Here is a 25,938-nt window from a genome sequence, read left to right as displayed (position 1 = left end):
GTATTTGGAGAAACAGTTTCCCTTCTTAAGTCAAGGCACCAAGTAAATACTGGAAACTGAAACGATAACTTCTAATTGTTTCTTAGCATAATTATTTGTCCAGTCTCCAAAATGTTCTGTTTGTGTGCCTATGTATGCGGATGCGTGAGTTTGAACGGACACATGCTTTTTAGTTTTTCCCCTTCTAAGCCAGCAGTGGCGAACAGTAGCTTTGATTGTGAAGGCACGACGAAAAGCCGAGGAGAAAACGAGCAAGGCCGAAGAAGGATTTAGGGCATGAGTCAACGGCAACTATAGGTACTTCTCCCTCACATGTGCTTTTTCACATGCACGCTTGTGTATGTTTACCACTCTCCATAGAGACTGTGTTCGGTAAGGAGCAATTTGTAGCTTGTTTTTGTAGGCATGGACCAAGCTAATGCAGAGGAGTGCAAGGCCACACATGAAATAATTACTCTTCAATGCATTTAAGACCTCACAAATTAATTCTTCTTCCCCCTCTCAGTGCAGTATATTTCCTGTTATGTATTGCTGGAAACTGAAACGATAACTTTGTAGTTGGAATGCTTAGTTCAAATCATTGGGATATTTTCTCCTTTGCAGAATGGTTACTGTTTGTGTTGTGGTCTGAAGTTACAGTTGCTATTTACTGTCCGGAACATGCACTCAGCATAGATACAGTATATACTGCTGCGGGATTCTACCGTACATCTACTAGTTACAGCACTTTCACCACTCCTGGGAGCAAGAATCTGTCTAACATGCTTACTTAAAGAATTTACTCAGTCTTGGGGTAATAGTTAATGCTTCTATTTGCTTTTCTCATGGTAAAAAACCTAGACCATCCTTTTATTTTCATGTTGAGCTGAAACATTAATCATATTTTCAAATTGGAGGAGGACTTGACTGCACAACTTGCCAACTTGGTGTTTAGATTTTCGCCATAACACTGTTTAGCCTTACCCATGAGGTCTTTTTTCAAAGTTCAAATAACGAATTAGAAGCTGCGGATCCTGAAAATGTCATGGTAGGGTTTTTATTGATTGCATTGAGGAAACAAAACAAGTACAATTCTCAGGCAAAACTGGAGAAAAAAGATTGTTTTTTCTTGTTTTGATATAGGTTGTGAACTTATTAAAAGCGTAGTTGTTAAATGTAGTCTAACTTGAACACTTAAAATTTGAAGTCAACTTGGATCGGATTTTAAATTAAACTATAGAAAGGTATTCACCTGTTTGAGTCAACTTTAAAGATTTTTTTTTAAACAAAACAATTTATTTTAATAAAAATAATTGATTTGAATTTATTCGATAATTTGGTATGAGCCGGTATGACAAATATGACTAAAAGCTTGGATTTATATTTAGCTGGCCATGGTCGTGGTATTTTTTCTAATGCAAGGAAAGTGCAAGAAGTACAAGCGTAGCAAAGTTGTTTGATACGGGAATGCATCTTGAAAATGGCATCTGGCCAAGTCTTTGCACAAGAAAGGTTACACAGGCAATTCATTGACAATGGTGCCTCTTGGTCCTTTTTTCTTTGATTAGAACTTCCATGACGCGGTGACTTCCATGATGCGGTACAATTTTTAAATATATCTGCCCCCCAGAGGACAAGGACTGGTTGAAGAATGCAGTTGGCAATTGAGAAGTCTTCGTATTGGAAGGTTTCAATGAGCTTTTTTCTTGCTGATAATGATTTATTAGCCAGTAAATTTAGGTTCATTTAGCATGAGTTTTTATGTTGACTGAAAACTCTGGACTTTTCCGGACCATTTGTGTGCTTCTTCTAGTTTTGATTTTATATTCCTAGTAGTAATGTTACTGTTACCATTCATGGCTGCTGCTCAAACTAACGGAAAGAGTACCCGTGGGAGCATCCATCACTGCAACTGATGATTCTCCTTCATGGCTTTCTGCTTCTGGTGAATTTGCATTCGGGTTTCGCCAGCTGGAGAACAAGGACTATTTCTTGTTGTCCATTTGGTATGAAAAGATTCCTGAGAAGACCGTAGTTTGGTATGCTATTGGAGAGGATCCTACAGATGATCCTGCTGTACCAAGGGGATCGAAGGTGGAGCTGACTGATGATCGTGGGCTGTTGCTTGCTGATCCTCAAGGCAATCTAATATGGACATCTCGTATCCTTCTAGGTGCAGTTTCGTCAGGTGTTATGAATGACACTGGCAACTTCGTGCTTCAAAACAGAAATTCTGACAGGTTGTGGGAGAGTTTCAACAATCCCACTGATACATTGTTGCCTACTCAGATTATGGAGGCTGGAGGGGTGGTTTCTTCTCGGAGGACGGAGACCAACTTTTCGCTGGGGAGATTCAGCTCCGTTTGCCTGATAATGGAAATCTTGTGCTGAATTCCATGAACTCGCCAACCAAATTTGCTTACGACGATTACTATAGAAGTGGAACTTCTGATGCTTCAAATTCATCAAATTCTGGTTATCGATTGATCTTCAATGAGTCAGGTTACATGTACATATTGAGAAGAAATGGGCTGAGAGAGGATCTCACAAAAACAGCACTTCCTACTACAGGCTTCTACCGTAGGGCAACTCTCAATTTTGATGGTGTTTTCACTCAATATTCATACCCGAAAACATCCTCTTCTATTAGAAGCTGGTCACCTGTCAGGTCTGAACCAGAAAATATATGCAAGTTTAATTCAATTTGGGGTAGTGGAGCGTGTGGATACAACAGCATCTGCAGCCTAAGTGTTGATCGAAGGCCCAATTGTACTTGTCTACAAGAATTTTCTTTGCTTGATCAGAATGACAAGCATGGAAGCTGCATACCAAATTTCGAAATAAGCTGCAAAGATAATGGAAAAAATTCCTCAGAAGATCTGTATGATTTTGTTGAGCTAAGATATGTTGATTATCCATCAGGGGATGCGGAACATTTACAACCTCAAAATGAAGAGCAGTGCAGAAAAGCTTGCTTGAATGACTGTCTGTGTGGGGCTGTCATCTTTTTAGGCAACAACTGCTGGAAGAAGAAGTTGCCATTTTCGAATGGAAAAGTTGACAGTGGTTTTAACGGGGAGACTTTCATCAAATTTAAGAAAGGTCATATCCCTCCCGGGAATCCTGGTCTTCAGATTCCTGAAACGAAGACGGAAAGGGACATTAAGGTCATCACAGGAATAGTGCTCTTGGTTAGCTCTGTATTTGTCAACTCTATATTGATCAGTACATTATGTTTCTGTTCTTCCTTCATTTACCGCAACAAAGTAGCAAATGTTCGAGAAGAAAACAATGTGGAGTCAAACTTGCGTTCATTTACATACAAAGAGCTAACAGAAGCTACCGAAGGCTTCAAGGATGAACTGGGGAGAGGAGCTTTTGGTGGTGTTTACAAAGGTGCGATAAAAACAGGTTTTACTAATTTTATTGCTGTGAAGAAGTTAGATGGCGAGAAGGAATTCAAAACCGAAGTGAATGTGATCGGTCAGACGCATCACAAGAATTTGGTCCGATTGTTAGGATTTTGTGACGAGGGGCAGCATCGTTTGTTGGTGTATGAGTTCTTGAGTAATGGCACTCTAGCCGATTTTCTTTTCGGAAGCTCAAGGCCTAGTTGGAAGCAAAGAACTCAGATTGCCTTTGGCATTGCAAGAGGACTCTTGTACCTACACGAAGAATGTAGCATCCAAATCATTCACTGTGACATAAAGCCGCAGAACATTCTTATTGATGACTACTACAATGCTCGGATATCAGATTTTGGATTGGAAAAACTTTTGTCGAAGGATATGTTGCTCCTGAATGGTTCAGGAACACACCAGTCACTGTGAAGGTTGATGTCTATAGCTTTGGTGTCTTGCTGCTAGAGATCATCTGCTGTCGGAGAAGTGTAGATCTGGAGATCAGTGGAACTGGAGCTATATTGACCGACTGGGCTTATGACTGCTATAGGCATGGAACGCTTGACGCTTTGATTGAAGATGACATGGAGGCCATGAATGGCGTATCAACACTAGAGAGGGCTATGAAGGTTGCAATTTGGTGCATTCAAGAGGTGCCATCTCTTAGACCCACCATGAGGAAGGTTACACAGATGCTTGTGTTGGTGGGAGAAACCACTGGTGGTGGCTTTGAAACACTCAGAGGGAATAAAACACAAAGTTTTATTACAAAAAATAGAAGTTTACAATAACAAAAACTTTAATACACACCCTCTCTTTCTCTCTAGTGTTTCTCTCTAAACTCTCCACACAAAATAACATAAGTTGAACACTCTATTTATACACGAATTTAGAACAAGAAAATTCAACCTTCAAGTGTGAAGGCGGCTGTTGGCCGGTGGTGTGAATGCAGCTAGGCGGTGGCAGCTGGTGGCTGGCGGCTGGTCGGTGACAGCTGGTGGCTGGCTGGGCGGTGGTTGCCTTCCTTGACCTTCTAGAGATTGAGTTTAATTCAACAAATTGGTATTCTGACGAATGGGGCTCTGATACCAATTGTTGGTGGGAGAAACCACTGGTGGTGGCTTTGAAACACTCAGCGGGGATAAAACACAAGGTTTTATTACAAAAACAGAAGCTTACAACAACACAAAAGCTTAATATACGCCCTCTCTCTCTATATCTAGTGTTTCTCTCTAAAATCTCCCACACAAAATAACATAAGCTTAACTGCCTATTTATACACGAATTCAGAACAAGAAAATTCAAACTTTTCAGTGTGAAGGCGGCTGTTGGCCGGTGGTGTGAATGCGACTAGGCGGTGGCAGCTGGTGGCTGGCGGCTGGTCGGTGACTGTTGGTGGCCGGTTGGGCGGTGGTTGCCTTCCTTGACCTTCTAGAGATTGAGTTTAATTCAACAAGCGAACCGCCCGTCGTACATAATCGGTTTTTTGACCGGTTCACCCATTTTTTGACCCGATTTCAACGAAGTAAGATCGGTTCCCGACTATTTGGACCATTCCGGATCGATCTACAGTGTTCGTTTGGTCAAATTCGACTCCCAGAAGGTGATATAGTCATTAAAAGAGCAAAATGACTACAGAAAGTACACAAACACTCATCCCGAAGTTGACCAGAGACAACTATGATAGTTGGTGCATCAGATTAAAGGCATTCCTTGGTTCACAAGAGTGTTTAGATATTGTACAAATTGGTTTTGAGGAACCAGAGTCCAAAGAAGCAGAAGATGCTCTACAAGAGGCACACAAGCAAGCCTTAAAAGTCAACAGAAAGAAAGACAACAAAGCAAAGACCATCATCTATCAAGGTTTTGATGAAGACACGTTTGAGATCATTACTTCCGTTGAAACATCAAAAGAAATATGGGAGGCTCTCCAGCAAAAATACAAAGGTGCTTGATTGTGCATCAAAAGTATCATTAAGTCTTTTATTTTACATATGTATTTATTGTTTTTATTTGAGTTTTTATAATAAGTGATGTGCTTTTTAGTAATGAAGTTTCTTTTAATGTTTCGATAGGTTTTTGGAGCTTAAATAAATTATTTCAGAAAATTCAACGTCATAATTCGGAACAAAGAATTGAAGAGAAATTTAGTTGAAGATTGAAGCAAATCTTGGTTCAAATAAGTGCTCTAAATTTGCCCCAAAAATCAATTCTATTCCAATTCTAAAAAAGAATATCATATGATCTATTTTAAGCCCAAACTTGCCTTATGTTGTGTGCAAACTTCAACCATCAAACACTCAAGGTTTCAATGTCAATCTTAGCCCAAATAATAGGTACATTTGTATACTTATTTGATGCTCAAATTCAGCCCCAAATCAGCCTCCAAATTAGCCCAAGCATAATCCATGATCTTACATGTCCACATAACAAATAACATTTGCTTTATTTTGGGCAATTCATTGATCCAAGAGGGCAAGCACATGGATGGAAAGCTGGAGGGGACAATCTTACATGATTGATTATTGCTTAAGAATGAACAAGTACTTTCATATTAAGTAAGACATTGAATCAAGCAATCTCTATACCAAAACTAAGGTTTGTGCATAAAATTCAAGATTATAACATTACCTAAATGATTTCTAAAATTTCTTTGCAATAATAAAACATTCATGAAGAAAATAGAAGATAAACATTAAGATTCATTCATATCTTAAAGAACTCTCCTCAATCACCATCATCCTTGATTTGGATCCAAGAAAGAGATTAGCCAACCATGATTATATATAATAACACTTTAATAAACATGAAATAACTTGAATCAAACTGAAATAATGAGTTTTATAAACTAAAGAACCGAAATCTATAAAGAAGAATACAACACAATTTTAGTAAAAATTCGGACACAAATCTTAATCTAACTTTGGACAGCCCTTAGACCCTCTTAGAAGCTCTTTTGGATATGGATATTAGACACATATTTTATAGACCATTTCGGTTTTATCTTTCCAGAGAATTAAAGAACAGCTCATTTAGACATCTGAGTCAAAAGTTATGGGCAAAACACCGAAAGATGTTCTGAAATATCAAATCAGGCCAGCTTGGAGAACACTTTGGTGCACGTTTTTCTTCCTCCTTTATGAGCTGTCTCTTTCTTCTTTTTGACCCAAAATAATGTCACAATGTCCCCTCCAGCTTTCCATCCATGTGCTTGCCCTCTTGGATCAATGAATTGCCCAAAATAAAGCAAATGTTATTTGTTGTGTGGACATGTAAGATCATGGATTATGCTTGGGCTGATTTGGAGGCTGATTTGGGGCTGATTTGGGGCTGAATTTGAGCATCAAATAAGTATACAAATGTACCTATTATTTGGGCTAAGATTGACATTGAAACCTTGAGTGTTTGATGGTTGAAGTTTGCACACAACCTAAGGCAAGTTTGGGCTTGAAATAGATCATACGATATTATTTTTTAGAATTGGAATAGAATTGATTTTTGGGGCAAATTTAGAGCACTTATTTGAACCAAGATTTTGCTTCAATCTTCAACTAAATTTCTCTTTCAATTCTTTGTTTCCAAATTCTGACGTTGAATTTTTCTGAATAATTCATTTAAGCTCCAAAAACCTATCGAAACATTAAAAGAAACTTTATTACTAAAAAGCACATCACTTATTATAAAAACCCAAATAAAAACAATAAATACATATGTAAAATAAAAGACTTAATGATACTTTTGATGCACAATCAGACAACAATGAGAGATTAATTGCCTATGTGAAAATGTCCAAGAATAGGATGTTTCCTTTGAACATCCAGTATGATGCAGTAAGGTGTTTGAGCGCTATCACCAACAGTGAAGAATGGCTTTGGCACTTGAGGCTTGGACATCTGAATTTCACGAGTCTGAAGATGCTATCAAGCAAGAAGATAGTCAAAGGTATGCCTCACATTGATCATCCAGATGAAGTCTGTGAGAGTTATGTCCTCAGCAAACATCACAGATCCAGTTTTGCCAAAGAAGTCAACTGGAAAGCAAAAAGGCCACTGGAGTTAGTGCACACAGATGTGTGTGGTCCGATAAAGCCTATGTCAACTAGACAAAATAGGTACTTCCTCACTTTTATTGATGATTTTAGTAGAAAGACATGGATATACTTTCTGAAGAGGAAGTCGGAAGTATTCAATTGTTTTTAAAGATTTTTAAAGCAATTATGGAGAAGCCAAAGTGGCTATATGATCAGAACCGTAAGATCTGATCAAGGTGGAGAATATACAGCAAATTACTTTGAAGCCTTTTGTACACAACAAGGCATCCAACATCAGACAACACCAGCTTATACACCACAATTGAATGGTGTAGCTAAGAGGAAGAATCGAATGATTCTTGACATGGCCAGAAGTCTGCTCAAAGCAAAGAAGTTGCCCAAGCAATACTGGGCTGAAGCTGTATCATGTGCAGTGTATCTACTGAATCGCTGCCCAACCAGAAGTTTACAAGGTGTTACTTTAGAAGAAGCATGGAGTGGTCACAAACCAAGTGTTACTCATCTACGAGTCTTTGGTTGTGTGGCATATGCAAAGATCCCAGATGCAAGAAGGACAAAGCTCGATGATAAAAGCGAGAAATGCATCTTTGTCGGATATGGTGAAAGAAGGATGGGATACAAGCTGTATAATCCCATCACGAAAAATGCAATTATTAGTAGAGATGTTATCTTTGAAGAAGATAAATCTTGGGAATGGAATGATGATCAAGAAGCAATCAAATGGATAACCACTGATTTGATCCTTGAAGGTGAAGAAGTACCAACAGTACTTGCAGAAGAACCGATTGTGCCAGCAGCTGAACCACAAAGTCCGGTACACAGATTTCCTCTATTCAATAAGAGGAACACACCAGAAGCATCATCATCAACACCACCATCAACATCCTCATCAGAAGGACCACGAAGGATGAGAAATCTTGAAGAGTTGTACGATGTCACTCAGGTCATGAAAGATACAACTCTGTTTTGTTTCATTGCAGATAGTGACCCACTAAGCTTCAATGAAGCTATCACAGATGAGAAATGGATTAAAGCAATGGATGAAGAAATACATGCCATTGAGAAGAATGATACCTGGAAGCTGACTGATCTACCAGAAAACAAGAAAGCAATAGGTGTCAAATGGGTTTACAAGACAAAGAAGAATGCAAAAGGAGAAGTGCAAAGATACAAAGCCAGATTAGTGGCTAAAGGCTACAAACAGAGAGAAGGAATTGACTATGAAGAAGTATTTGCTCAAGTAGCCCGGCTAGAGATAATCAGACTGATGATCTCACTAGCTGCACAACATAGATGGAAGATCTATCAACTCGATGTGTAGTCAGCATTTCTGAATGGCTTCCTAGAAGAAGAGATCTATGTTGAACAACCACTTGGATACATTGATGCTGAAAATGAAGGCAAAGTATACAAGTTGAAGAAAGCTCTCTATGGTTTGAAGCAAGCTCCGCGTGTTTGGAATACCAGAATTGACATGTATTTTCAAGATAATGGATTTGAGAAATGTCCATATGAACACGCAATATATATGAAGAAAGGAGCAGATGGCAGCATATTATTTGCGTGCCTATATGTTGATGATTTGATATTCACCGGCAACAACCCTACCATGTTTGATGACTTCAAACAAAGCATGGTACAGGAGTTTGAGATGACAGACATTGGTCTAATGTCACATTTTCTTGGCTTGGAAGTAACGCAGAAAGAAGAAGGGATTTTTGTATCCCAAAGCGGTTACGCCAAAGATATTCTTGAAAGGTTCAAGATGGAAAGCTACAATCCGGTATCAACTCCAGTTGAGAATGGATTGGAATTGAGGAAGAGTAAGGTTGGAAATGTTGATCCAACTTACTTCAAAAGTTTAGTAGGAAGCTTGAGGTACTTGACATGTACCAGACCGGATATACTCTACGGAGTCGGACTCATCAGCAGATACATAGAGACACCAGACCAGTCTCACTTGAATGCAACCAAGAGAATTCTTCGCTACATCAAAGGCACAATGAATGAAGGTATGTTTTATACCTCAAGTAAAGACTTTAATCTTGTAGGCTACTTGGATAGTGATTGGGGTAGAGATTTGGATGAAAGGAAAAGCACAACAAGGTTTGTCTTTTTCATGGGAGACACATCTTTCACATGGTCATCCAAGAAGCAATCGATTGTAACACTATCAAGCTGTGAAGTTGAATATGTTGCTGCCAACTCAGTCGTATGCCATTCAATATGGTTAAGGAATATGTTGAAGTTTTTGGGATTTCCTCAAGAAAATCCTATAGAGATTTATATTGACAATCGATCAGCGATTGCATTGGCAAAGAATCCGGTGTATCATGAAAGAAGTAAACACATTGATACACGTCATCATTTTATCCGAGAACATGTGAAGAATAAAGAAGTCGAACTGATATCCTACAAAACAAATGATCAAGTTGCAGACATCTTCACAAAGCCATTGAAGGGAGAAGTATTTATCAGATTAAAGTACATGCTTGGCATGACATCCCTCGATTGAGTTTAAAGGGGAGAGCTTGAAGGAGTTGTTGAAGTTCCCGCTCCCCCGAAATCGTTCCCCGTTCAGTGAATTAGCTGCTTCCTAAACACAATAGTAATTACCTTAATTTCAACTAGTTATGATTTTTCTGGCTGTGGTTGAATCCATACTCATCTAATGATTCATCTGTTGCCAATATATTCATTTCTCAACCAATTCTTCTTGATAGAAGTGCAAAACATTATAGTTTCGTCAAGAAGCTTTTCATCTTGTCCACAACTGAATGTTTATTACAGTTACATGGATTTCGTTAAGATTACTTCTCAAATTTTACAGCTCTCTGATTGTAAGTTTAAAATGACTTTTTTTTTTCCAGAAGAACATGCATCATCACGGATTAATAGAATTTACAATCATTATTATGGTTTTCCTTAATATTAATTCTCGATTTTTACCACTTCCTGACTGTAAATCGAGGGCCATTTCCCTCCTGTTTTCGGAGAGAACACCAATATTTTGAAGAAAATTATTATGAAATCATGGGCTGGTGGTTACTGATCCTCGAGGTAAAGAGTTTCAGCAAACCTACTGATACATTGTAGCCTACTCACAGTACGGAGACAACAAAGAAAGAAATTGACAGCTAGACGTATTTTTTCAATTAGTGATCACTAAGGTGTTAAAGGTAGCAGATTTTCAAAATATAAAATTTGTCACCATGTGCACCTCCCTCTAGTTATATCCTATGTTGTTGTTTTTCGTTGGCCAGCAAAGATGCTGTCATACAAGTGAGTTGGAAGTAAGATTGTCAAGATTCTGTTGAATGTTTTGTTGATAGAGAGGGCAGTCTTGCTGGTTGCATATGAATACACACACACACAAGAGAGCCCACCTATTACAGGGTAATTTTTCGCTCTCAAATAAACCCGTGCGACAACCTAGTCCCTCACTAGACTCAGCCTTCCCTCACCAATTCCACTCGTGTTTGCCTAGTAACTAAGCAAACGGAATACACAAGTAGATATAAGATATCAAATGCACAACAAGCCTTACATGAACTCTTTCCCAACCTTTATTAATCTTGTACACAAAGAAAACTATGCACAAATTTGTATGTGTGCAATGCACAAAGATTGCATGCTACACCAAGCTATCTCTAACTCGTACTCTACATGTTCTTGCATGCCCCTACATGCTGAACATGCCCCACGCATGCCTCCCATCAACTAATAGCTGCAACAAGTATTTATAGACAAGCATTTACAAGGCACAACTCCTATTCCTACTTTTAAGGAAGTAGTGGGACAATATCTCACCCATGTTCACCCATGAACATAGTGGCCCCATTATCTACCAAGTAGTGGGTAGTTTTCCCCCATGATCTTAGTGGGTTGAGAGCAATCTCTGGTCAACCTCCATGTTTTCAGCCCCCATGATCCTATGATCTTGGATATCCATAACTGCCACTAACCCACATTCTGCATGCCCACCTGGCAGCCCCAACTGCTAGTTCTTGCTGTGTTATCTATTGAGTTTCTCGCATGCCTTGGACATTCTTTCGTCCAAGTTTAAGATCGTGCCAAGTCAAACCAACGACTTACACAAGTTGTTGTGCGTTGTCGAATTCGCATTTGCATGCAGGTTGCCAATGTTTGCGCTGCTGAACTCGCATCTGAGTGCAGGATGCCACTGTCTGCGCTGCCAAATTCCGTGACAGCCCCAGTTCTCATCAGCCTATTTCCCTGACGAGTTTTCTTGCCTGGCCTGAACATTCTGACATCCAACCCTTGTTTGTCAACAATCTGCGTTGCTGATTTTCCTTTGACGAACTTACAACTACACAAATCTGCACTGCCAATTTATCTCACTGTTGGCATGGCTGCCATCACCCTTAGGTACTGTTTTGGATAGCCTGTCAAAGTGTCCACCTCGTGCACATTTAACACTATTACACCACCTCTTTTTTCTAATGCTTGAGCCTGCGGTCCCATTTTAATTCTCTGCCAGGATTAACGAAACTACAGAGAAATTAATAAAAAAAAACTTTAATATATTCTGAAAAGTCTTTGAATCCAATAATATAATAATAAAAAAAGTAACACATCAACTACTTATATAAAGGTAAAAATAGACCTAACAAAAAAAAAAAAAAAAACTAAAGCTAGGTTAGAAAAAAATAATTGACATATGAAATTAACTAGAAAAAATTAAAATAATATCTTCTAGGTTTAATTTGAAGAATTTCTCGTTCTTGGTTGATTACATCTAGCCGACCCCATAAAATTAATCTAATAAAAAAATTTCAGGCATATTGAATCTAAAATTATCATTGTTTTTTTTTTCAAATTACAAATTTAAAAACATACAAGCTTTTTTTCTAAGGAATTATCCTGTCTATCGAATCTATAAACATAATAGCAATATATTCCATGCGATGAACATTCAGAAGAAGACATTTTTGTTTTGAAGTTTTGTATTAGATTTGAAGTAGAGATACTAATATAGTGAAAAAAATCCACTGACTCTCTTGTGATGATATATTTGCCTTTTTTCTCTCCATTTTTTTTAAGGAATAAAAAATCATAAACATTATCGTTTTCGTCAAGAAGAGTGGTGCACCTTGCCACTGCTTGGAATTGGCCGTGCCAGGTCAAGTTAGTACTTTGGTATACAAAAAGAAAATTGAGTACTTGATTTCCATTGATTTTTTTAATACTCAAAATTATTATTACTAAAATATTATTTTTATTACTAAATGTTTCTAGTCAAAGAGAGTGATTAGGATGGCTTGAAAGCAAACAGATGTCATGCATCACATGCAAGTCTTTGTCTGGTTGTGAAGACTTGATAAAGGGCAGGGTCCATTTTGCAATTTGTAAGTCTTTGGATCCATTCATTTATTGCCCTGGTCCCAAGTCTCTGTTGAATAAATGACTTCCACCGTTTCAAGCACCAATGCTTATGTGGTTCTTGTTCAATATTCTACCTAATCTTCATCGAAATTTTACCATTTCAATAATTTTTTCAATAACATGGACTTGGTCCACCATATGTACCATTGCCTCCTTGTAAGGGCAAAGACTTCTGGAATGCAGCTGTTGGGATTTGAAAAGTCTTTGTGTCCAAACCTTCAATTAATGAAATTTGTAGTCTGGAAGCAAGAAAGTTGGTTTCCTAATACTTTAGTTTGACTTGAAAACTCTGGCTTGCCCTTGTGATGGACCATTTTTGTGCTTAAATATGTTCTTTAATCCTTTGTTACAAGTATGTGAGTTCAAAGATCCTAGGAATGGCTACTGCTATTTTTACTTTGATGTTCCTAGTAACGATGGTACTGTTACAGCTCATGGCTGTTGCTCAAACTAATGGAAGTGTGCCTGTGGGTGCATTTGTCACTGCAACTGATGATGCTCCTTCATGGCTTTCTTCCTCTGGAGAATTTGCTTTTGGATTTCAGCCATTGGAATACAAGGATCATTTCTTGCTGTCTATTTGGTATGCCAAGATTCCTGAGAAGACCATAGTTTGGTATGCAAATGGAGATAATCCTGCACCAAGGGAGTCTAAGGTGGAGCTGAGGGGTGATAGTGGGCTGGTGCTTACTGATCCTCAAGGCAACATAATATGGTCATCTGGTATCCTTCTAGGTACAGTTTCGTCAGGTGTTATGAATGACACTGGCAACTTCGTGCTTCAAAATAGCAGTTCTGACAGGTTGTGGGAGAGTTTCAGCAATCCCACTGATACATTGTTGCCTACTCAGATTATGGAGATTGGAGGGGTGGTTTCTTCTCGAAGGACGGAGACCAACTTTTCGCTGGGGAGATTCCAGCTCCGTTTGCCTGATAATGGAAATCTTGTGCTGAATTCCATGAACTCGCCAACCAAATTTGCTTACGACGACTACTATAGAAGTGGAACTTCTGATGCTTCAAATTCAACGAATTCTGGTTATCGATTGATCTTCGATGAGTCAGGCTACATGTACATATTGAGAAGAAATGGGCAGACAGAGGATCTCACAAAAACAGCAGTTCCTACTACAGACTTCTATCATAGGGCAACACTCAATTTTGATGGCGTTTTCACTCAATATTTTTACCCAAAAGCATCTAGCGGTAACAGAAGCTGGTCCTCAGTCTGGTCCAAACCAGATAATATATGTGTCAATATGGGAGCGGGCTTGGGTAGTGGAGCATGTGGATATAACAGCATCTGCAATCTAAAAGCTGATAAAAGGCCAGAATGTATTTGTCCACAAGGTTTTTCTTTGCTTGATCAGAATGACAAGTATGGAAGCTGCATACCAGATTTCGAACTAAGCTGCAGAGATGATGGACTCAATTCCACCGAAGATCAGTATGATTTTGTGGAGCTAATAAATGTTGATTGGCCAACATCTGATTATGAGAGGTACAAACCTATTAACGAAGATGAGTGCCGAAAGTCTTGCTTGGATGATTGTCTATGTTCTGTTGCCATTTTTAGAGATGGCTGCTGGAAGAAGAAGTTACCACTCTCGAATGGAAGATTTGACATTGGTATGAATGGGAAGGCTTTCCTCAAATTTCCGAAAGGTTATGTTCCTCTGGATAGGTCTCCTCCTCAGCTTCCTGGAGAGAAAAAGAAACCAGACATTAAGTTCATCACTGGATCAGTAGTCCTTGGTACCTCTGTATTTGTCAACTTTGTATTGGTCGGTGCTTTCTGTCTCACTTCTTCCTTCATTTATCGCAAGAAAACTGAAAAAGTTCAGGAAGGAGGAAGTGGTTTGGAGACAAACTTGCGGTATTTTACATACAAAGAGCTCGCTGAAGCGACAAATGACTTCAAAGATGAGGTGGGAAGAGGAGGTTTTGGTGCTGTTTACAAGGGGACAATACAGGCAGGCTCTACTAGGGTTGTTGCTGTCAAGAAGTTAGATAAAGTGGTTCAGGATGGGGAAAAAGAATTTAAAACAGAAGTACAAGTGATTGGCCAGACGCATCACAAGAAATTTGGTCCGGTTGCTAGGATTTTTGTGTGACGAAGGGCAGAATCGATTGTTGGTGTACGAGTTCTTTGAGTAATGGCACTCTAGCAAACTTCCTTTTCGGATGCTCTAAGCCTAATTGGAAGCAAAGGACCCAAATTGCCTTTGGTATTGCAAGAGGACTTTTGTACCTGCATGAAGAATGTGGCACCCAAATCATTCACTGTGATATAAAGCCCCAGAACATACTTCTTGACAATTATTACAATGCTCGAATATCTGATTTTGGACTGGCAAAAGCTTTTGGTGATGGATCAGAGCAAAAACTCAAACTTGCTATTAGAGGAACAAAAGGATATGTTGCACCTGAATGGTTCAGGAACAGACCAATCACTGTGAAGGTTGATGTGTATAGCTTCGGTGTCATGCTGATAGAGATCATCTGTTGTAGAAGAAATGTAGATTTGGAGATCGGTGAAGCAGAGAATCCAGTACTGACTGATTGGGCTTATGACTGCTATATGAATGGAAGTTTGGATGTTTTAATTGGAGATGACATGGAGGCCAAGAATGACATATCGACACTAGAGCGTCTGTTGAAGGTCGGGATTTGGTGTATTCAAGAGGATCCATCTCTCAGACCCACCATGAGGAAGGTCACACAGATGCTTGAAGGAGTTGTTGAAGTTCCTGCTGCTCCAAATCCATTTCCATATAGTACAATTAGCGAATACAGTCAGTAATGATCTTTATTTCACTTAGATATGATTTTTCTACAGTTTCTTCCACCATGAAATGTAGCTTTATAAATTGAACCTCTGAGTTAAATTTGAATTAGTTTCCAAGGAATCAAAATGTTGTGATGAATCCAAAAACTTGGGGTTAGCATATTCTTGTTCTTTTAGTTTTCTTGCTTCAGATATACCAATGGAAGTTCAGCGTGCTGTTACTCTCTTAGCAGAGTAAGGGCAGGGATTAGGTTTAAAGTCTAATTTGCTCTGTACTACCATGAGAATCAAAATAAAAAACACAAAGTTGTAATGTTTTGAATTAAAAAAAGATAGGGAAAAGGCAATAAAGCCCTTGAAGGCTTAAAGTGGATATAAATAAATGAGGGGTAGTGTGGTAATTCAATAAACATAATAAGTATAAAAAGAAAAAAAAGAAGAGATCTTCACTTAAGAGTGAAAAACCCGTAGAAGCGAAGAAAAGGGAAAGAAGAAGAGAAAAGAGGAAAAAGATAAGGGAAATATAAGAGAATTAGATGAAATAAGTTTAAAGGTAAGATTATGTATAAATATGTGTTATTTAAGCTTTAAATTTCTGTTTTGGTTAAATGTTAGGGTTTTGAAGATTGTGTTTTAAGTTTATTGAAGAATTAATTTGAATGTTATTAGGTTAATTGTTGTGGGTAATGGATTGGTAGTTGATTTTAAGAGATTGTAGGTAAATATGATAATTTTGAGTTATGATTTTATTTGAATGGTGAATTTATGTTAGAAATCATGAGATAACAGAAGGTAATCTGTAGAAATTCTGGGTTTGAGGTTGAAGATGACAAAATTTTGGTTTGGTCCCTCAATTTGTGAAAATTATAGTTTAGTCCCCCAACTTTGGAAAATTGCAAATTGGTCCCTGGAGCATATTCCGAGATTCTAAACAGAATAAAATATGAATTTGGACAGAATTCCAGTAGAGTTATGAATTTTAAACACTTTCAATTTGGTCCTCTAATTTGACAAATATTACCATTTGACCCTAAAAATTTGGTAAAATTCTAGAATGGTCCATGGAGTATAATGAGATATTCTGGACATAATTGAGAATTAATTATGGTCAGAATTTCAGTATAGTCATGGATTTATGAAAATTTTAGTTTAGTCCTCCATTTGATAAAAATTACAATTTGGCCCTAAAAATATGATAAATTCCATATTGGTCCCTAACTATAGTACTAGCCAATTCAAATTGGTTTGATGAATAAATGAGGGTTATTTAGTGAATTATTATCAAGTTTCATTAAATTTTTTATTATGGATTAGATTTCGGGAAAACCGTTAATTTTTGGGTTTTTAGAAAAATATCTAATTTAGTCTAAGAACATATAGGGTTATGGAATATACCATTAGATAATTGTATTTAATAGGTTGTATTTTCTTTTGAGTCATTCTTGAATATGTCTCATTTGTATTCAAATAATCCTGATATTCTTCTGATGGAACGTCTAGGATTTCCTTTGGTATTAACTTTCAGTTATGTTTGTTTTCGAGTAAGGTGAGTGAATAATTTTTCATATGCATGAGAAATATTATAAATATTTGATTTGTTAATATGAATTGGATCATGCTTCTTGATAATATATATGTTGATTATTATCTTTGTTATGATAAAGCATGATCAATTGTTGAATCTAAATTCTTGATATGAATCAGTACATATTTTAAATTGACTTCTAATTGATAGGTCCTCATTTGATTGATGTCATGAGTTGAGCCTTGAGATATGAATATGTCTGTTTGATTATGATTATGAACCTATGGTATGTCAGTCAGAATACTCATGCTGACAGGGTAATGTTAATCTTTGTGCACTTCGTATTTGAACCCTAGTTGGTTGGGGGAGTCACCAACTTGTGTGGACTGATCATCCAACAATATGGAGCCTCATGCTCATTGCATTTTGATTTTTTGACGAGCTTTACCTTATGATATTCTTGTTATGACCTATTTGATAAACCTTCCTATAAGAACTTAGAGCCATACTTGTGTGTGTGTGTGTGTGTGTGTGTATTTCTCATTGTTGTAGTACCTCGTGTGTGTATATGTAACATTATCTACTCATTGAGTTGTTAAAATCACCTTCTCATTATTTATCCTTTTCAGGTTTATAGCTTGATAGCAAGTCACTTTTGTTGGACCTTCAGAACTTGTTTTTTTGGTTGTAATTTGTACCTTTTTCTTTATGTCTAGTTAGTGCTCCAAAGCTATGAAATTATATTCATTCTTGTATTAAGACAATGAAATTATATTATGAAGTTATTTTGTTGTTAATGTTGCGTTGAACTCTGATTGAGTTGTTTAAGGGATAAGATTATATGTAAGTTTGGGTTCATATAAATATGGAACTTTGAAGGAGAACCTTGCCTATATACCGGTCATGGATTCAGAAATCTGATCGATCGTGACACAAGTCTTGGTCAAGAGATGTTTGGCTTGTTTGGGGGCATTTTTTGTTTCCAGGAAACGGTTAGTGATAGACATGTAAGAACCTGTACTTCTTGCCATACGAAGTTGGACAAAGCTTTTTACAGTAAAAAGTGAAACATCAAACACCATGCCATTACATAATGGTTGTTTCCGCTATCCCTTTGCATAATTAAGAAAGTAACAACCAGCAACTTGGTCCCTCGAATTTCATGTTGAATGGTTAGTATACGGTTGTAAGTGAAGCATGTTGTAGCTATAGATATTCTCATGAATCTATTGGATGGGGGGTTCTATCAGGATAGGAACAGCTGATAACTATACAATGCACTATACTCTGTAGAACCCATCATCATTCTTCTATACCAACATTTGTCTTAATAGAAAATGGACCGAGAACTCCATGACTCAGACGCCCACTCTGTAGGGACCACAAGGATTCCATTGATGTATGGTTGAAAGTCTTTAAATAGGTATTCTTAATTTATAATATTTATTATCTTTCCGCTTCAACTTTCTCTCTTCTAGAATTCTCTGCATTTGTTATTCATTTAAACCGCAGATTTCAATAGTATTCATTTAACTGCAGATTTAACATTGCCATGGTATGCCATAAGTATTGTCCAAGTCTGTAATGCTGAATTCAGATCGGGAAAATATCATTGTCCAGAAAAGGGCCGGGAAGACTTGTGTTTGGCTTCAGGCTCCATCCTTCTCTCTCCCATTGGTTATTTAACGACGGCTTTGTTTGTTTTGGGGCTTTCTTCTCCAGGAAATGCCTAGTGATTGACCTGTAAAAACCTGTCCTCTCTTCCATGCGAAGTTGGATAAAGCTGGGGGGGAGGGGGGGAATGTAGGACTAGATATTCTCATGAATCTATTGGATGGGCGGTTCTATCAGGATAGGCACAGCTGATAGCCACGTAACGCACTATAAAGTATAAACTGTAAAACCCATCATCATCACTTGTATCAATTATTTGGCACTAAAATGTTAAGTTTTCACTATCACAGGCACTAGAAATTTTAGTCTTGTCATTTTCTATCATATCCAACGTAAAATCATTTTCCAATTCAGAAATGACGATGCATAAGTTGTAACCAATTTTCATTTCTCTCTTCGTTGTCACTCCATATGACTAATGATATTTTTGTTGGTGGGAGAAACCACTGGTGGTGGCTTTGAAACACTCAGAGGGGATAAAACACACTGTTTTATTACACAAAACCGAAGCTTACAATTACACAAAATAAAAGCTTATACACGCCCTCTCTCTCTCTTTCTCTTTCTCTTTCTAGTGTTCCTCTCAATTCTCTCCACACAATATAACATAAGCTGGGCACTCTATTTATACACGAAATCAAAACAAGAAAATTCAACCTTCAAGTGTGAAGGCGGCTGGCGGCTGTGGCAGCTGTGGGGGCGGCTGGCGGCTGGTCGGTTGGTGGCTGGTCGGTGGCAGCTGGTGGTTGCCTTCCTTGACCATCTAGAGGTTGAGTTTAATTCAACAAATCTCCCCTTTAAACTCAATCGAGAGATATCATGCCAAGCATGAACACTTCTCTCTTCAATGCCTTCTCTCTGCTTGTAGACCCTTTTGACACCTATTGCTTTCTTCTTTTCTGGTGGGTCCTTATCTGCATGGAAACAAAACAAAGTTGTATCTTCTATGACCTGAGTGGTATCGTACAACTCTTCAAGGTTTCGCATCTTTCTTGGTCCTTCTGACGAGGATGCTGATGGTGGTGTTGATGATGATGCTCCTGGTGTGTTCCTCCTGTTGAATACAGGAAAACTGTGTACCGGACTTTGTGGTTCAACTGCTGGTATAAACACTGGACTTTGTGGTTCAGCTGCTGGCACAATCGGTTCTTCTATAGGTACAATCGGTTCTTCGACAAGTACTGTTGGTACTTCTTCACCTTCAAGGATCAAATCAAGATTGATCCATTTGATTGCTTCTTGATCACCATTCCATGCCCAAGATTTATCTTCTTCAAAGATAACATCTCTACTTGTAATCACCTTCTTCGTGATGGGATTATACAGCCTGTATCCCATCCTTCTTTCACCATATCCCACAAAGATGCATTTCTCGCTCTTATCATCGAGCTTTCTCCTTCTTGCATCTGGGATCTTTGCATATGCCACACAACCAAAGACTCGTAGATGAGTAACACTTGGTTTGTGACCACTCCATGCTTCTTCTGGAGTGACTCCTTGCAAACTTCTGGTTGGGCAGCGATTCAATAGATACACTGCACATGACACAGCTTCAGCCCAGTATTGCTTGGGCAGCTTCTTTGCTTTGAGCAAACTTCTGGCCATGTCAAGAATCGTGCGATTCTTCCTTTCTGCTACACCATTCAGCTGTGGTGTATAAGCTGGTGTCGTCTGATGTCTGATGCCTTGTTGTGTACAGAAGGCTTCAAAGTCATTTGCTGTATATTCTCCTCCTTGATCAGATCTCACTGTTCTGATCGTATAACCAGTTTGCTTCTCCACAATTGCTTTAAAATCTTTAAAACAATTGAATACTTCTGACTTCCTCTTCAGAAAGTATATCCACGTTTTTCTACTAAAATCATCAGTAAAAGTGAGGAAGTACCTATTTTGTCCAGTCGACATAGGCGTGATTGGACCACACACATCTGTGTGTACTAACTCCAGTGGCCTCTTTGCTCTCCAGTTGACTTCTTTGGCAAAACTGGATCTGTGATGTTTGCTGAGGACACAACTCTCACAGACTTCTTCTGGATGATCAATGTGAGGCAAACCTTTGACCATCTTCTTGCTTGCTAGCATCTTCAGACTCGTGAAATTCAGATGTCCAAGCCTCAGGTGCCAAAGCCATTCTTCACTGTTGGTGATGGCGCTCAAACACCTTGCTGCATCATACTGGATGTTCAAAGGAAACATCCTATTCTTGGACATTTTCACGTAGGCCATTAATCTCCAATTGTTGTCTCTAATTGCCAGATGACAATTCTCCGAGTAAAAAGTATAGCCTCTCTCCAAAAGTTGACCTAAGCTGATTAGATTCTGTTTTATGGCTGGGACATAATAGACATCGGCGATGTAGCTGGAATCGCCATTCTTCATCTTGACTGGGATGTTGCCTTTACCTTTGAATGGAACCTTTGTGGTATCTCCAAAAGTAACTAGACCTTGCTTGGTCTCATCTAGATTACTAAATAACTCTCGGTAGCCGCACATGTGATTGCTGGCTCCAGTATCTAGATACCATATGTCCTCCTTTTTCTTATCAAGTCCTTGTTGGACAAGAAATGCAGTTTCTTCTCTGTCATCCTTCTCTACATAGTTGGCTTGCTCACGTATCTCCAACGGAGCTTTTCTTCTGCATTCAGCGCTATAGTGCCCAAACTGATTGCAACTATAACATTTGATATTCCTCTTGTCACGGTTATTGTAACCGCCTCCTCTTCCTCTGGGAGTGAATGCTTGTTGTCCTCGGCCTCCTCTGGTGGTGTTTCTGCCACCTCTTCCTCTAAAACTTGTATTCCAAGAACCTCTTCCTTGGAATTGCTGGAATCCTCCTCTGGATTGTTGACTTCCTCCTTGAGTGGTGTAGCCACTTGATGAAGTCTCCCCTTGCTCATTTGTCATCAATGGTGGCTGCCAAACTCATCTCTTCTTCAACAAAGGTGGCTGCCAACTTCTTCTCTTCTTCAACAATGGTGGCTACCAAAGTCAAGGTTGGTGGTTGCCACCAACAAGCCTCCTTCTTTGACTCTCACATGGCAGCCATCTTCTTTGACAAGGCAGCCACATAATTGGCAATATTCCAACAATCACCCCCTTTGCCATTTATGTGGGCAATTGTCATGTTACTTCTTCAACACACGCTTTCTGAACTGGGCTCCTTTCATGGCCCTCACACCTTCTCTAAGGTGTCTCCGCTTGTCGTTATGCGACGGTCTAAACTAGGGCTCCTATCATGGCCTGCATTTTGGCACATGTAATTGGGTAAACATGTGCACCTTCTTCTTCTTCATCTACCACCATGATGACCTTTAGATGCCTCCTGATCGGGCAATCTCTTTTTAATAATTTTCACAAAATGAACCTCAACCTGGGTTAAATTCCGGGAAAGATTTTCCAAGACGGTACATAGTTGGAATATCTGGTAACCACTTTGATAAAAATCTTCTATATCAGCATTTGTCTTGATTCAAAATAGACAGAGAAATCCGCGACTTATGTAGGGTTGAAAGTCTTGCTATGGGATACCATGAGCATACTCTAGTCTGGAATTCATGAAAATTCAGAGTAAATACCATTGCCAAGAAAAGGCCCAAGAAGACTTGTGTTTGGCTTCAGGCTCCACCCTTCTCTTTCCCGTAGGTTATTTAATGACCGTGCCTTGAACTTCGTTTGCCTCATAGTTTGGAGTCATCATATTTTGCAATGGCCTTTCCTATTCTTCATCTTTCGTTTTCCTTGCTCATTTTGCTACCTCCTTTTGCTGTTTCTCAAACTGGTGGTAATATAACTGTGGGTGCTTCCCTTTCCACTTCTGAAAACACCTCATGGCTTTCACCTTCTGGTGACTTTGCCTTTGGCTTTTATCAACTGTATGGCAACAAAGATCTCTTCTTGCTTGCCATATGGTACGATAAAATACCAGACAAAACCATAGTCTGGTATGCAAATGGAGATAAACCTGCACCAACAGGGTCCAAGGCAGTGCTGACTGCCAATCGCGGGATTTCACTTACTGACCCTCAAGGCAGAGAGTTGTGGAGATCCGAGACAATCATTGGTGTTGTTGCCTACGGTGCCATGACCGACACAGGCAACTTCGTGCTTCGAGATCGTGTTTCTGATAAGCTGTGGGAGAGTTTCAAGAATCCTGCTGACACTTTACTGCCTTCACAGGTCTTGGACAGGGGGATGACCCTTTCTTCTCGCCAATCAGAAACCAACTTTTCTAAGGGAAGGTTCCAGCTTATACTTAGAGATGACGGGAATCTTGTGCTAGCAACAATAAACCTGCCTAGTGATTATACTAATGAACCTTATTATGAAAGTGGTACCGATGGTGGGTCGGATTCATCGAGTCCTGGCAATCAAGTGGTCTTTAATGAGTCAGGATACCTGTATATATTGAGGAGAATGACCAAATATTCTCTCTAACACAGAGAGTAACCGCCTCCACTGGAGACTCCTATCTCAGAGCAACTCTCAACTTTGACGGAGTTTTCACCCAGTATTATCACCCAAAAGCATCTACTGGCAATGAAAGGTGGACACCAATTTGGTCTCAACCAGATAATATTTGCCAAGCAAGTTTTGTTACTGCTGGCAGTGGAACCTGTGGGTTCAACAGCGTCTGCAGGCTGAATTCAGATCGAAGACCAATCTGCGAATGCCCTGGAGGATACTCGTTACTCGATCCAAGTGATCAGTATGGAAGTTGCAGACCAAACTACACACAAAGCTGTGAAGAAGATGAGGTGGCTCCTGTGGAAGATTTGTACGATTTTGAAGAACTTACAAATACAGATTGGCCAACATCTGACTACGCTCTCTTGCAGCCTTTCACTGAAGAAAAGTGCAGACAGTCTTGCTTGAATGATTGTATGTGTGCTGTCGCTATTTTCAGATCTGGTGACATGTGTTGGAAGAAGAAGCTGCCACTCTCGAATGGAAGAGTACAAACTAATCTTGATGGGAAAGCTCTTCTCAAAGTTAGGAGAAGTAATGTCAATCCACGAAGTCCTTATTTTCCTAACAACAAAAAAGACAGAGACGGTTTGATCCTGGTGGGATCTGTGTTTTTGGGCTGCTCTGTGTTTGTGAACTTTTTGTTGGTTTGTGCAATTTGTATGGGTTTTTTTTTCATCTACCGCAGGAGAACAAAGAGAATTCCTCAGAAAGACGGTGCTGTCGAAACAAATTTGCGGTGTTTTACTTACCAAGAGCTTGCAGAAGCAACAGAGGGGTTCAAGGAAGAGTTGGGAAGAGGAGCATTTGGAGTTGTTTACAGAGGGGTGGTGCATATAGGGTCTAGCATTGTTGTGGCTGTGAAGAAGCTAAATAATGTGGCAGAAGATAGCGTGAGGGAATTCAAGACGGAGGTAAATGTGATCGGCCAGACCCATCACAAGAATCTGGTTCGGTTGCTGGGATTCTGCGAAGAAGGAGATCAGCGGTTGTTGGTGTATGAGTTCATGAGCAATGGAAGTCTATCGAGTTTTATTTTTCAAGATGCAAAACCTGGTTGGAAGAAAAGAATCCAAATTGCCTTTGGAGTTGCAAGAGGACTTTTGTACTTGCATGAAGAGTGCAGCAATCAGATTATCCATTGTGATATCAAGCCCCAGAATATACTTCTGGATGAATATTACAATGCAAGGATATCTGACTTTGGTTTGGCAAAGCTCTTGTTGCTGGATCAGAGCCAGACCCATACAGCCATCAGAGGGACAAAAGGGTATGTTGCACCTGAATGGTTCAGGAACCTGCCCGTCACTGTGAAGGTGGATGTGTATAGCTATGGTGTACTTCTGCTAGAGATCATTTGTTGCAGAAGAAATGTGGATAGCAAAGCAACCATAGAAGAACAGGCAATTTTAACAGACTGGGCATATGACTGTTATCGTGAAGGGACATTGGATGCCCTCGTTGGATCTGATACCGGAGCCTTAGATGACATAGAAAAGCTAGAGAGGTTTATGATGATTGCTTTCTGGTGTATTCAGGAAGATCCATCTCTCCGACCCACCATGAGGAAAGTTACACAGATGCTTGAAGGAGTAGTTGAAGTGCCTGTTCCACCATGTCCATGCCTTCTTTACGCAGCAAGTTAAATCAGCTTTGTAGCGTTGCCAGCCCTATTATCTTTCTCTTGTAACCTTTTCTTGATTATTGGCTTCTTCACCAGTGTCTTGTCCACCATAAGTTCTTCACTTTAAGATTATTAGTGCTTGTCGTTTCTGTTTTGCCTGCTACTACAAAAGGCAGCTCTGTACATAAGTAACGCTGTATTCGATGCATTAGTTTCCAAGCTGTTCTAGTTTTGCTTTACACTGCTCCTTGCAAGATCATATAAATCTGGTGTCTCATTCTCTTGCATTCTACAAGATCATATTCTTCATACATGCCATAAGTACCTTCCTTAATTATTAACCAGACTTGCAAAAAAAGAACAAAGTCAACGTTATGGTGTGCTTGATCAGGCTGGTTATAAGATCTGTCGCAGCAGGTTGGATACATATTGTTGTGAAGAAGCAATTACTGGGCTCTAATTCTTGCTATTAAGTTCACTGTAGGAGGTTAATTCACTTTAAGGAAACTTAATAAAGAATATGTCCAACAATTAGTTACTGCAGACCATGTGAAGCAAGCACTGACTTTTAAGGTTGCTGGATGCTGTTGCTGCTGTTTTCAGCTTTGTTCAGCATAGAAAGACAGGAAAGTAGCATGCCTAATTTATTAAAAATTTAAACTATTAAATTAGACTTCAAAAATAATTTTATATTACTTTTTAGCATCAAATAAATGATGTCTTTAGATTGAATATTTCTGCGTATCAACACGCTATACTTTTCATAGACGCTATACTTCTGTTGCATGAAAAGTAAGCTTAACAAATTCCAAGTCCCATTGCAGGTCTATTTTGCCTCCGTGGGTGGCAATGTTTTATTCAATAATCTAATAAAAAAAATAACACATCAACTACTTATAAAGAGATAAAAATAAACCTAACAAAAAAAAAAAAAAAAAGCTAAGTAGAAAAACTAATTAACATATGAAATAAACTAATTTTTTTTTTTGAAATAACTTCTAATTAAGTTTAAAATTTTTGAAACAT

General features: G+C 38.8%; 3 pseudogenes; all 3 read left to right on the top strand.

The window, feature by feature from the left end:
* The first annotated feature begins 1,459 nt into the window (after positions 1–1,459).
* Positions 1,460–11,671, top strand: LOC118038693 (G-type lectin S-receptor-like serine/threonine-protein kinase RLK1; annotated as a pseudogene).
* A 1,327-nt stretch (positions 11,672–12,998) lies between these two features.
* LOC118038695 (G-type lectin S-receptor-like serine/threonine-protein kinase RLK1) lies at positions 12,999–15,782 on the top strand (annotated as a pseudogene).
* Positions 15,783–22,226: 6,444 nt separating this feature from the next.
* Positions 22,227–25,151, top strand: LOC118038697 (G-type lectin S-receptor-like serine/threonine-protein kinase LECRK2; annotated as a pseudogene).
* Positions 25,152–25,938: the final 787 nt, after the last annotated feature.

This window comes from Populus alba, chromosome 3 (assembly GCF_005239225.2).
Source record: "Populus alba chromosome 3, ASM523922v2, whole genome shotgun sequence".
Taxonomy (NCBI): Eukaryota; Viridiplantae; Streptophyta; class Magnoliopsida; order Malpighiales; family Salicaceae; genus Populus; species Populus alba.
The sequence above is the reverse complement of the archived record's forward strand: the minus strand, read 5'-3'. Positions and strand labels throughout refer to the sequence as shown.